Below are 13,378 nucleotides of genomic sequence, written 5' to 3'. Positions count from 1 at the left end.
AAGTATCATTTCCTTAGACCATGAGATTGTGCAATTCCCGGATACCGTAGGAGTGCCTTGGGTGTGCCAAACGTCACAACGTAACTGGGTGACTATAAAGGTACATTACAGGTATATCCGAAAGTGTCTGTTGGGTTGGCGCAAATCGAGACTGGGATTTGTCACTCCGTATGACGGAGAGGTATCTCTGGGCCCACTCGGTAATGCATCATCATAAAGAGCTCAATGTGATCAAGTGGTTGATCACGGGATCATGCATTACAGTACGAGTAAAGTGACTTGCCGGTAACGAGACTGAACAAGGTATTGGGATACCGACGATCGAGTCTTGGGCAAGTAACGTACCGATTGACAAAGGGGATTGAGTACGGGATTGATTAGGTCCTCGACATCGTGGTTCATCCGATGAGATCATCGAGGAGCATGTGGGAGCCAACATGGTATCCAGATCCCGCTGTTGGTTATTGACCAGAGAGTTGTCTCGGTCATGTCTGCTTGTCTCCCAAACCCGTAGGGTCTACACACTTAAGGTTCGGTGACGCTAGGGTTGTATAGATATGAGTATGCAGTAATCCAAAAGTTGTTCGAAGTCCCGGATGAGATCCTGGACGTCACGAGGAGTTCCGGAATTGTCCGGAGGTGAAGAATTATATATAGGAAGTGTAGCCGTGCCATCGGGAAAGTTTCGGGGTCACCGGTATTGTACCGGGACCACCGGATGGGTCCCGGGGGTCCACCGGGTGGGGCCACCCATCCCGGAGGGCCCCATGGGCTGAAGTGGGGAGGGGAACCAGCCCATAGTGGTCTGGTGCGCCCCCCCTTGGGCCCCCCATGCGCCTAGGGTTGGGAACCCTAGGGGAGGGCGCGCCTCCACTTGCCTTGGGGGGTACTCCACCCCCTTGGCCGTCGCCCCCCTAGGAGATCCCATCTCCTAGGGCCGGTGCACCCCCCTAGGGGGCCTCTATAAAGGAGGGGGAGGGAGGGCAGCAACACCTCAAGCCTTGGCGCCTCCCTCTCCCCTGCTACACCTCTCTCTCTCGCAGAAGCTCGGCGAAGCCCTGCTGCGATCACTGCTGCATCCACCACCACGTCGTCGTGCTGCTGGATCTTCATCAAGCTCTCCTTCCCCCCTTGCTGGATCAAGAAGGAGGAGACGTCATCCGCTCCGTACGTGTGTTGAACGCGGAGGTGCCGTCTGTTTGGCCCTTGGTCATCGGTGATTTGGATCACGGCGACTATGACTCCATCATCCCCGTTCTCTTGAACGCTTCCGCGCGCGATCTACAAGGGTATGTAGATGCACTCTCCTCTCGTTGCTAGTTGACTCCATAGATTGATCTTGGTGAAACGTAGGAAATTTTTTTGTTTTCTGCTACGATCTCCAACAATGGCATCATGAGCTAGGTCTATGCGTAGTTACTATGCACAAGTAGAACACAAAGTAGTTGTGGGCGTCGATATTGTCAATTTGCTTGCTGTTACTAGTCTTATCTTTATTCGGCGGCATCGTGGGATGAAGCGGCCCGGACCAACCTTACACGTACGCTTACGTGAGACCGGTTCCACCGACTGACATGCACTACTTGCATAAGGTGATTGGCGGGTGCCTGTCTCTCCCACTTTAGTCGGATCGGATTCGATGAACAGGGTCCTTATGAAGGGTAAATATAAATTGGCAATTCACGTTGTGGTTTTGGTGTAGGTAAGAAACGTTCTTGCTAGAAACCTATAGCAGCCACATAAAAACTTGCAACAACAATTAGAGGACGTCTAACTTGTTTTTGCAGCAAGTGTTTTGTGATGTGATATGGCCAAAGGTTGTGATGAATGATGAATGATATATGTGATGTATGAGATTGATCATGTTCTTGTAATAGGAATCACGACTTGCATGTCGATGAGTATGACAACCGGCAGGAGCCATAGGAGTTGTCTTTATTTATTTATGACCTGCGTGTCAACATAAACGTCATGTAATTTACTTTACTTTATTGCTAAAGCGTTAGCCATAGTAGTAGAAGCAATAGATGACGAGACAACTTCAAGAAGACACGATGATGGAGATCATGATGATGGAGATCATGGTGTCATGCCGGTGACAAGATGATCATGGAGCCCCAAGATGGAGATCAAAGGAGCTATATGATATTGGCCATATCATGTCACTATTATTTGATTGCATGTGATGTTTATCATGTTTTTGCATCTTGTTTACTTAGAATGACGGTAGTAAATAAGATGATCCCTCATAATAATTTCAAGAAAGTGTTCCCCCTAACTGCGCGCCATTGCGACAGTTTGTTGTTTCGAAGCACCACGTGATGATTGGGTGTGATAGATTCCAACGTTCACATACAACGGGTGTAAGACAGATTTACACACGCAATACACTTAGGTTGACTTGACGAGCCTAGCATGTACAGACATGGCCTCGGAACACAGAAGACCGAAAGGTCGAGCATGAGTTGTATAGAAGATACGATCAACATGAAGATGTTCACCGATGTTGACTAGTCCGTCTCACGTGATGATCGGACACGGCCTAGTCAACTCGGATCATGTTATACTTAGATGACTGGAGGGATGTTTATCTAAGTGGGAGTTCATTGAATAATTTGATTAGATGAACTTAATTATCATGAACTTAGTCTAAAATCTTTACAATATGTCTTGTAGATCAAATGGCCAACGTTGTCCTCAACTTCAACGCGTTCCTAGAGAAAACCAAGCTGAAAGACGATGGCAGCAACTATACGAACTGGGTCCGGAACCTGAGGATTATCCTCATAGCTACCAAGAAAGATTATGTCCTAGAAGCACCGCTAGGTGACGCACCCGTCCCACAGAACCAAGACGTTATGAACGCTTGGCAGACACGTGCTGATGATTACTCCCTCGTTCAGTGCGGCATGCTTTACAGCTTAGAACCGGGGCTCCAAAAGCGTTTTGAGTGACACGGAGCATATGAGATGTTCGAAGAGCTGAAAATGGTTTTCCAAGCTCATGCCCGGGTCGAGAGATATGAAGTCTCCGACAAGTTCTTCAGTTGTAAGATGGAGGAAAATAGTTCTGTCAGTGAGCACATACTCAAAATGTCTGGGTTGCATAACCGCTTGACTCAGCTGGGAGTTAATCTCCCGGATGACGCGGTCATTGACAGAATCCTTCAGTCGCTTCCACCAAGCTACAAGAGCTTTGTGATGAACTTCAATATGCACGGGATGGAAAAGACCATTCCTGAAGTATTTGCAATGCTGAAATCAGCAGAGGTAGAATTCAAAAAGGAACATCAAGTGTTGATGGTGAATAAAACCACTAAGTTCAAGAAAGGCAAGGGTAAGAAGAACTTCAAGAAGGACGACAAGGGAGTTGCCGCGCCCGGTAAGCAAGCTGCTGGGAAGAAGCCAAAGAATGGACCCAAGCCCGAGACTAAGTGCTTTTATTGCAAGGGAAGTGGTCACTGGAAGCGGAACTGCCCCAAATACTTAGCGGACAAGAAGGCCGGCATCACAAAAGGTATATGTGATATACATGTAATTGATGTGTACCTTACCAGTACTCGTAGTAGCTCCTGGGTATTTGATACCGGTGCGGTTGCTCACATTTGTAACTCAAAGCAGGAGCTGTGAAATAAGCGGAGACTGGCGAAGGACGAGGTGACGATGCGCGTCGAGAATGGTTCCAAGGTCGATGTGATCGCCGTCGGCACGCTACCTCTACATTTACCTACGGGATTAGTTTTAAACCTCAATAATTGTTATTTAGTGCCAGCTTTGAGCATGAACATTCTATCAGGATCTCGTTTAATACGAGATGGCTACTCATTTAAATCCGAGAATAATGGTTGTTCTATTTATATGAGAGATATGTTTTATGGTCATGCTCCGATGGTGAATGGTTTATTCTTAATGAATCTCGAGCGTAATGCTACACATATTCATAGTGTGAATACCAAAAGATGTAAGGTTGATAATGATAGTCCCACATACTTGTGGCACTGCCGCCTTGGTCACATAGGTGTCAAACGCATGAAGAAGCTCCATGCAGATGGACTTTTAGAGTCTCTTGATTACGAATCATTTGACACGTGCGAACCATGCCTCATGGGTAAAATGACCAAGACTCCATTCTCAGGAACAATAGAGCGAGCAACCAACTTATTGGAAATCATACATACAGATGTGTGTGGTCCAATGAGTGTTGAGGCTCGCGGTGGCTACCGTTATGTTCTCACCCTCACTGATGACTTGAGTAGATATGGGTATGTCTACTTAATGAAACACAAGTCTGAGACCTTTGAAAAGTTCAAGGAATTTCAGAGTGAGGTTGAGAATCAACGTGACAGGAAAATCAAGTTCTTGCGATCAGATCGTGGGGGAGAATACTTGAGTCACGAATTTGGCACACACTTAAGAAAATGTGGAATAGTTTCACAACTCACGCCGCCTGGAACACCTCAGCGTAATGGTGTGTCCGAACATCGTAATCGCACTCTATTAGATATGGTGCGATCTATGATGTCTCTTACCGATTTACCGCTATCATTTTGGGGCTATGCTTTAGAGACTGCCGCATTCACTTTAAATATGGCTCCGTCGAGATCCGTTGAGACGACACCGTATGAATTATGGTTTGGGAAGAAACCTAAGCTATCGTTTCTAAAAGTTTGGGGATGCGATGCTTATGTCAAGAAACTTCAACCTGAAAAGCTCGAACCCAAGTCGGAAAAATGCGTCTTCATAGGATACCCTAAAGAAATTGTTGGGTATACCTTCTACCTCAGATCCGAAGGCAAGATCTTTGTTGCCAAGAATGGGTCCTTTCTAGAGAAAGAGTTTCTCTCGAAAGAAATAAGTGGGAGGAAGGTAGAACTTGATGAAGTATTACCTCTTGAACCGGTAAGTGGCGCAGCTCAAGAAAATGTTCCTGAGGTGCCTGCACTGACTAGAGAGGAAGTTGTTGATGATGATCATGAAACTTCAGATCAAGTTGCTACTGAACTTCATAGGTCCACAAGGACACGTTCCGCACCAGAGTGGTACGGCAACCCTGTCTTGGAAATCATGTTGTTAGACAACGGTGAACCTTCGAACTATGAAGAAGCGATGGCGGGCCCGGATTCCGACAAATGGCTGGAAGCCATGAAATCCGAGATGGGATCCATGTATGAAAACAAAGTATGGACTTTGACTGACTTGCCCGTTGATCGGCGAGCCATAGAAAATAAATGGATCTTTAAGAAGAAGACAGACGCGGATGGTAATGTGACCATCTATAAAGCTCGGCTTGTCGCTAAGGGTTATCGACAAGTTCAAGGGGTTGACTACGATGAGACTTTCTCACCCGTAGCGAAGCTGAAGTCTGTCCGAATCATGTTAGCAATTGCCGCATTCTATGATTATGAGATATGGCAAATGGACGTCAAAACGGCATTCCTTAATGGTTTCCTTAAGGAAGAATTGTATATGATGCAGCTGGAAGGTTTTGTCGATAATAAGAATGCTGACAAGGTGTGCAAGCTCCAATGCTTAATTTATGGGCTGGTGCAAGCATCTCGGAGTTGGAACATTCGCTTTGATGAGATGATCAAAGAGTTTGGGTTTATGCAGACTTATGGAGAAGCCTGCATTTACAAGAAAGTGAGTGGGAGCTTTGTAGCATTTCTCATATTGTATGTGGATGACATACTGTTGATGGGAAATGATATAGAATTCTTGGAAAGCATAAAGTCCTATTTGAACAAGTGTTTTTCAATGAAGGACCTTGGAGAAGCTGCTTATATATTAGGCATCAAGATCTATAGAGATAGATCGAGACGCCTCATTGGTCTTTCACAGAGTACGTACCTTGACAAGATATTGAAGAAGTTCAAAATGGATCAGTCAAAGAAGGGGTTCTTGCCTGTATTGCAAGGTACGAGATTGAGCTTGGCTCAATGCCCGACCACGGCAGAAGATAGAGAAAAGATGAGTATCGTCCCCTATGCCTCGGCCATAGGGTCTATCATGTATGCTATGCTGTGTACCAGACCTGATGTAAACCTTGCCATGAGTTCCGTAGGAAGGTACCAAAGTAATCCCGGCATGGAACACTGGACAGCGGTCAAAAATATCCTGAAGTACCTGAAAAGGTGTAACGCCCGGGTAATCAAGCTACAGTAATCCAACGATAATCATGCCACGTCACCCCGGTTACTATTGATAATCTACCGTTAGTCCAAAACCGAGTCAAATTCAAACATTAAAATAAAGTTAAATTATAAAAGTTTTCAAAATATTAAACTAAAATGTTCGGGCTGTGCCAAAAATGGCATAGGTAATTATAGTGCAGCAAACATATTTTATAGAATGTCTAAATGATTGAAAATGAAATAAAACAGAACATAAAATAAATAAGAGAAAGAAAACACAAAAAAAACAGAAAACAAAACCAAAAAAAAGAAAAAGAAAAGGAGAACCCCCCCCCTTGCCCCCTGGGCTTCGGCCCAGCAGGCCACAAGTCCCCCCCCACTGGGCCCCTTGGCCCAGTCGGCTCAGCCGACCACGCCGGCCCACCCCGCACCTCCCCAGGCCTATTAGGCCACCCACCCCCCCCCCACTAACCCTAACCCCCACCCAAAACCCCCACTTCCCCCCCCCCCACACCACCACTCCCTCTTCCCCCCTCCCGATCCAATCTGGATCGGGGCGAAGACCCCCACTTCCCCTCGCTACTCGCTCCCCTCCTCTCGGAGCGCCCGCGCCCGGAGACAGTCGCCGCCCGCCGGCGCCGAGCACCAACCTCCGTGCGCGCTCACCGTGGTCGCGTCCCTGTTGGTCGCCGTCGACCCCGCACCGCCCCGCCTCACCAGGACTATGCACTGCCACGCCCTTGCTCGCCTCGTCGCCGACGGTCGTGCGCCCCGGAGCTCTGCTCTGCCCCTGAACACCACCTCCGCCGTCGCAGTTCGCGCACCCCGCCCTCGGTTGTTGCCGCTGCGGCCTAGGGGCCTCGCCATGCCGCCCCCGCGCGCTGGTCGCCGCTCAGGCTTCGGCCACGCCCGCGGCGCCCGTCGTCGGGTTCGCCCGCACGCCCGAACCGCTCGGGCTGGTGCCCGACACCCGGCACCCGCAAAGCCCCTCTGGGCCAATGACAGGGGGCCCCACGCCCAGAACGATTCAAAAAAAAGAGAAAATAATAATAATAATAAAATTAATTAATTGATTAATTAATTAAGGGATTAATTAGGTTAATTAATTATAATTAGATTAATCTAATCACTAATTAACCTAATTAACTGTTAGTTAATTAAAACATAGTATGACGATCGGGACCCACCTGTCAGGTTGACCAAGTCAACTACTGACGTCATGCTGACGTCAGCAGACACTATTCTGGATAATGTTGATTAAATTAAATAAATAAATCCTAAAAATGATTTGAATCTTTTAAAATTAATATAAAATAAACCGTAGCTCGGATGGAAAAACTTTATACATGAAAGTTGCTCAGAACGACGAGACGAATTCGGATACGCAGCCCGTTCGTCCGCCACGTGTCCCTAGCATAGTGAACCTGCAACATTTCACCTCCGGTTCATCTGTCCGAAAACGTGAAACCCCCTTCCACACTCCTTGGCCGAAGTCGAGTCTAGACATTGCAAAAACTTTTACTAATTTGGTTGTGTGCCTTACGGGCCCACGTCTCCATCGGGTGGTACTAGGATCTTTTACTCCTCGACCTTTACTCTGGGACTCTGAACTCTCTTCTACTCGGGTTAAACGAATTTACTAACTCTGACACTAGGATCCCGTTACGACATTCACCCCAAAGTTGGATAAGCCCTAGTTATTCTTTAGAATTGTATTTTAACATTATCCACATTGTCATTTGACTCCTGTGAAAACATTTGTGTTTTCATATGGAACCCACGAGGCAGGTCGTGCGCCACACGACGGCCATTGGTGCCTCAGGATCACCTGTTGTGTTGGTTGAGATGATGACCTATCTGGGTTATCGCTGGCACCCTGAGTACACCGTCTATGAGGAGTATTAGGACTTCAACCAGGAGCAGTACCGTGCCATCGTCCACCTCTACTCTCGGGAGTATGACTCCACTACCGTGCTGCACACTGCTCATGGTGTTGGAGTGACCATCGACATGGCGGTCCACGATGCTGCTTATGCTGCTCTGACACGTCTTCGAGGAGAGTATCAGGAGTTGGATACCTCCCCCTTCAGGCACATTGCTATCCCATCCGATGTTGGTGCGGAGGGATACTACACCGCTGCCTACTCCACTGTCACCCGAGAGCCCTTCTACCATCAGAACCTGGTTCTGCATGCTGATGGGCTGGATAGAGCTAACCGAGCTCTTCGCCACGAGTTGTACACCACCCGTCAGCACCTGTATCGTGCTCTGACGCTGTTGCACCCCTCTGTCCGCTCTGGTGATCTGTCGCGTTCTGCGATCTACCCTGCCCGGACCGTGATGCCCCAGGGCGTCGGCTGGCCAGATGTGGGAGGCTACTCTCCTGCATTGGGCCCTCTCCTGCCACCTGCGCATCGGGTTCCGCACCAGAGTATCCATGGGCCCCAGGCTACTCGCGTGGAGGTCTTCCCTTCGCGTCACTACCAGCTGTCGGGCTACACCTACCTCCGCAGTACCGCATGGGACTAACGTAGACTTGCTTATTAGTGTTAGCTGCATTCGCCGCGAGCCTGTGTGCCGCCTATGATGTCTTAGCCTATGTACCGAACTCCGTGTAACAAACTCTATGCTGATCTCTTTTGTAAGATATGCCGACTACTATGTAGTATCTATCATGCTACGTTCGTTGTGCATGTTTCATCATGAATGATTCTTGTTTTTACAATTCCTCAATGCTGAACTACCCCTGTTAAATATTAGCAGGATGGTTAGACCAGGTGGTCGTGGTCGTGGTGGCAACGCCCCACCACCACCTGAGTACATGGCTGGGATGATGCAACAGTTTGAGCTGAATCGTCAGTTCATGGAGAATATTATGGCTCAGTTTCCTCGCCCCAATATGAACCAGCAGCCAACCCCAGTAACTCTGCAGGATTTCATGCGCCCGAACCCAACTATGTACCGCAGCTCAACTCAACCTCTGGATGCTGATGACTGGCTCCGAGACATCACCTATGAGATGGAGTCTGCTGATGTAGCCCCTGCCAGCTATGTCACCTTTGCTTCCTTCTTCCTGAAGGGACCCGCAGCTCAATGGTGGGACAGCCACAGGAGTACTCTGCCAGCTGGAACAATCATCACCTGGCCAGACTTCCAAGCTGCCTTCCGTGCTCGCTTCATCCCTCAGGGAGTTATGGACCGGAAGAAGCGTGAGTTCCGCAACCTCACCCAAGGCAACAAAACTGTGGAAGCTTATCAGCGGGAGTTTCTGGACTTGTCCCGCTATGCTGAAGAGGACATTGCAACTGATGCACGCAGACAGGAGAAGTTCCGGGATGGCCTTCAAGCTGACATCAAACTCGCACTTCTAGTGCATGACTTTGCTGATTTCTCCACTCTGGTGAACAAAGCCATCAATGTCGAAACTGTTCTGCAGGAATACCAGAGCTCTCACAAGCGCAGCCGTGACACGGGCTCATCTTCAGGCCCGTCCTCGCAGAAGCGCAAGATATGGATTCCCAACAGCATGTACCAGCCAAGTGCACCTGCCCCAAGGCAGTCCTATGCTGCACCTCGTCTGCCTACGGCTCCAACTAGGCAGCCAAGGCTTCCAGCTCCACCACCCCAAGCTCCTGTTCCTACTCCCGAGAATGGTTTGTGCTTCAGGTGTGGACAACCAGGGCACCGTGCTAGGGAATGCAACCAGAAACAGAATCAACTGGCCCTTCCAGCAACTGGCCGTGGAAGCAACCAGCCTCGCAACAACAGTGCCAAGTCTTATGGTCGTGTTCATGCCAACCATGTTGATCTCAATGAAGTTCTAGACCAGCCTGCTACCGTGATGGGTACACTCCTCGTAAATTCAGTACCAGCATCTGTTTTATTTGATACAGGAGCATCACATTCTTTCATATCAGCTGAGTTTGCATTCATGCATGGCATCAAATACGAAGAGATGAACACTGCGATTGTGGTACACACCCCTGCGGGCCAGTGTCAAACCTCTATGGTTAGTCACAACGTTCCCGTTGAAATTGAAGGACTGGAATTCCTTGCCTCCCCCATCGTACTAAAGTCCTGTAGCATCGACCTCATTCTGGGAATGGATTGGTTGAAAGCGCATACTGCTTCTATAGTTTGCGCCACTAAGGTCGTCCATCTGCTACACCCTTCTGGCGAAATAATAGCTTACCAAGCTCATCTAGTTCAGAACGCCGAGGCACGACTTTATGCCTTGAACGCGTTGAACGCTGCACCACTCGAGGGCATTGAAAACATTCCCGTCGTTCGTGAATTCCAAGATGTCTTCCCAGAAGAACTTCCAGGGATTCCCCTGTTAGAGCTGTCGAATTCATCATCGACTTGAAACCCGGCACCACCCCTATAGCTAAACGACCCTATAAGATGCCGCCGCATGAACTCATTGAGCTTAAGGAGGAAATCGACAAATCTCTTGTCAAAGGTTTCATTCGTCCAAGTTGCTCTCCTTGGGGAGCACCTTCTCTCTTTGTTAAGAAGAAGGATGGGACAAACCGATTAGTCCAAGACTACCGTCCTATAAACCAAGCTACCATTCAGAATAAATACCCTCTTCCTCGGATCAATGATCTTTATGATCAACTGGCTGGCTCATCAGTGTTCTCCAAACTCGACTTGAGGTTGGGTTACCACCAGATCCGTGTTCGGGAGGAGGACATCCCAAAAACCGCCTTCGTGACTCGGTATGGATCATACGAGTACAACGTCATGTCATTCGGCTTAACGAATGCTCCAGCCACCTTCTCTCGTCTGATGAACTATATATTCATGGATTACCTCGACAAGTTCGTCGTGGTTTATTTGGACGATATCCTCGTATTTTCCAAGAACAAGGAGGAACATGCTGAACATCTTCGTCTTGTGCTGGAAAAGCTTCGGGAGCATCAGCTGTATGCTAAGTATTCCAAGTGTGAATTCTGGCTCCCCGAAGTAACCTATCTTGGGCACGTCATCTCCAAAGATGGTATTGCCGTCAACCCTGAACGAGTTCAGGCTATACTCGATTGGACTCCTCCGAAGAATGTGAAGCAAGTCCGAAGTTTTCTCGGTCTCACCAGCTATTGCCATCGATTCGTCGAGAACTTCTCCAAGATTGCCAGGCCTCTGACTAATTTGTTGCATAAGGGTGTCAAGTTCGACTGGACAGACAAGTGTCAGGAAAGTTTCCAGGCGCTCAAAGACAAGTTGACTTCTGCCCCCGTACTTGCTCCACCTGATACTAAGAAGGACTTCGTCATTTACTGCGATGCTTCCCGTCAAGGATTAGGCTGTGTCCTAATGCAAGAGCGCAGAGTGATTGCTTATGCCTCTCGTCAACTGCGCCCTCACGAAGAAAACTACCCAGTTCACGACCTCGAGCTTGCTGCTGTCATTCATGCACTGAAGCAGTGGCGGCATTACCTTCTCGGTAATCGTTGCGAGATCTTCACCGACCATCAAAGTCTGAAGTATCTGTTTACCCAGCCAGATTTGAACCTACGCCAGCAAAGATGGATGGAGACTGTTGCAGACTTTGACGTGGGTATATCCTATACCCCCGGCAAGGCTAATGTAATGGCTGATGCCTTGAGCCGCAAGTCTTACTGCAACCACCTCCAGGTCCACAAAGTTCAGCCCTCGCTTACCGAAGAATTTAGAAGGCTGAACCTCCATATTGTTCCTCCGGGATCACTCGCTCCCCCTCCCGAAGATTTCCCCAAACGGAACCTCCATGTTGTTCCCAAGGGTTCTCTCAATACCCTGGTTGCGAAACCAGATCTTGTGGACACCATCAAATGGATACAGAAATGTGACGATGAAGTCCTCAAGATTAAGCGCGACCTAAAAAAAGGGAAGCCCTCATTCTTCACGATCGCCGACGATGGCGCCTTGTATTTCAAAGGCCGCCTAGTGGTACCATGTTCGAAGAAAAACCTGGATAAGACTAAAAGGGTTATGCAAGAAGCTCATGATACGCCTCTGTCCATCCATCCTGGTAGTACAAAGATGTATCAGGATATTCGTCAAAGATTCTGGTGGTCTAATATGAAGCAGGACATTGCTCGTTATGTTGCTGAGTGTGACATTTGTCGCCGAATCAAAGCAGAGCATCAAAGGCCTGCTGGAACTCTGCAACCTATCTCTATTCCTAAATGGAAATGGGACCATGTTGAGATGGACTTCGTCACTGGATTTCCCAAATCACAGAAAGGTAATGATGCTATTCTTGTCGTCATTGACCGGCTTTCCAAAGTTGCCCATTTCCTAGCGGTCAAAGAGACAATCACTGCTAGTCAGCTTGCTACTCTCTACATGGCCAGAATTGTTTCACTTCACGGAATCCCACTGGTTATCAGTTCAGACCGTGGCAGTTTATTCACTTCAAGATTCTGGGCAAGTTTCCAAGAAGCTATGGGGACTCACTTATCTTTCAGTACTGCGTTTCATCCGCAGTCACAAGGGCAAGTTGAACGTGTCAACCAAGTTCTCGAAGACATGCTTCGAGCTTGTGTAATCTCATTCGGCAAGAAATGGGAGGAATCTCTTCCATATGCCGAGTTCTCTTATAATAATAGCTATCAAGCTAGTCTGAAGATGTCTCCCTTCGAAGTGCTTTATGGACGAAAGTGTCGAACCCCTCTGAACTGGTCAGAAACTGGGGAGCGTCCACTCTTCGGTCCGGATATTATCCAACTGGTCAGAAACTGGGGAGCGTCCCCCACGCCGCCACTCCCTCTTCCCCCCTCCCGATCCAATCTGGATCGGGGCGAAGACCCCCACTTCCCCTCGCTACTCGCTCCCCTCCTCTCGGAGCGCCCGCGCCCGGAGACAGTCGCCGCCCGCCGGCGCCGAGCACCAACCTCCGGCCTCCTCCTCGCGTTTTCCTTCCGCCGCGCCTTCGTCCTCCTCCACGGCGTCGCCTCGCTGGACGCCCACCGCCACTCCATTGCCGAGCCCCGAAGTCACCCCGACGCCCGTCGCCACCACCACGTCGCTCGTCCCCGTCGCCCTCCTCACGCCCGCTGCCTAGTCCCTACTTCCCGCCGTGAGCAGCCGCCTTTTCCCCTCCTCCTCTGTGTCGCCTCGCGCGCACGCACACCGCCTCGCCGGTCACCGCCCCTTCCCCATGCTCGTCACGAAGCCTCCGCCACGGGCCTGCCCCTGTTGGTCGTGTCCGCGCCCGGTGCGTGGCCGCGCCCTGCGCCTCGCCTGCGGGCACGCTCGCGGCCT

This window comes from Triticum urartu, chromosome 1A, assembly GCF_056163025.1.
Source record: "Triticum urartu cultivar PI428250 chromosome 1A, HENAU_Tu73, whole genome shotgun sequence".
Taxonomy (NCBI): domain Eukaryota; kingdom Viridiplantae; phylum Streptophyta; class Magnoliopsida; order Poales; family Poaceae; genus Triticum; species Triticum urartu.
Note: the sequence above shows the minus strand (reverse complement) of the source record.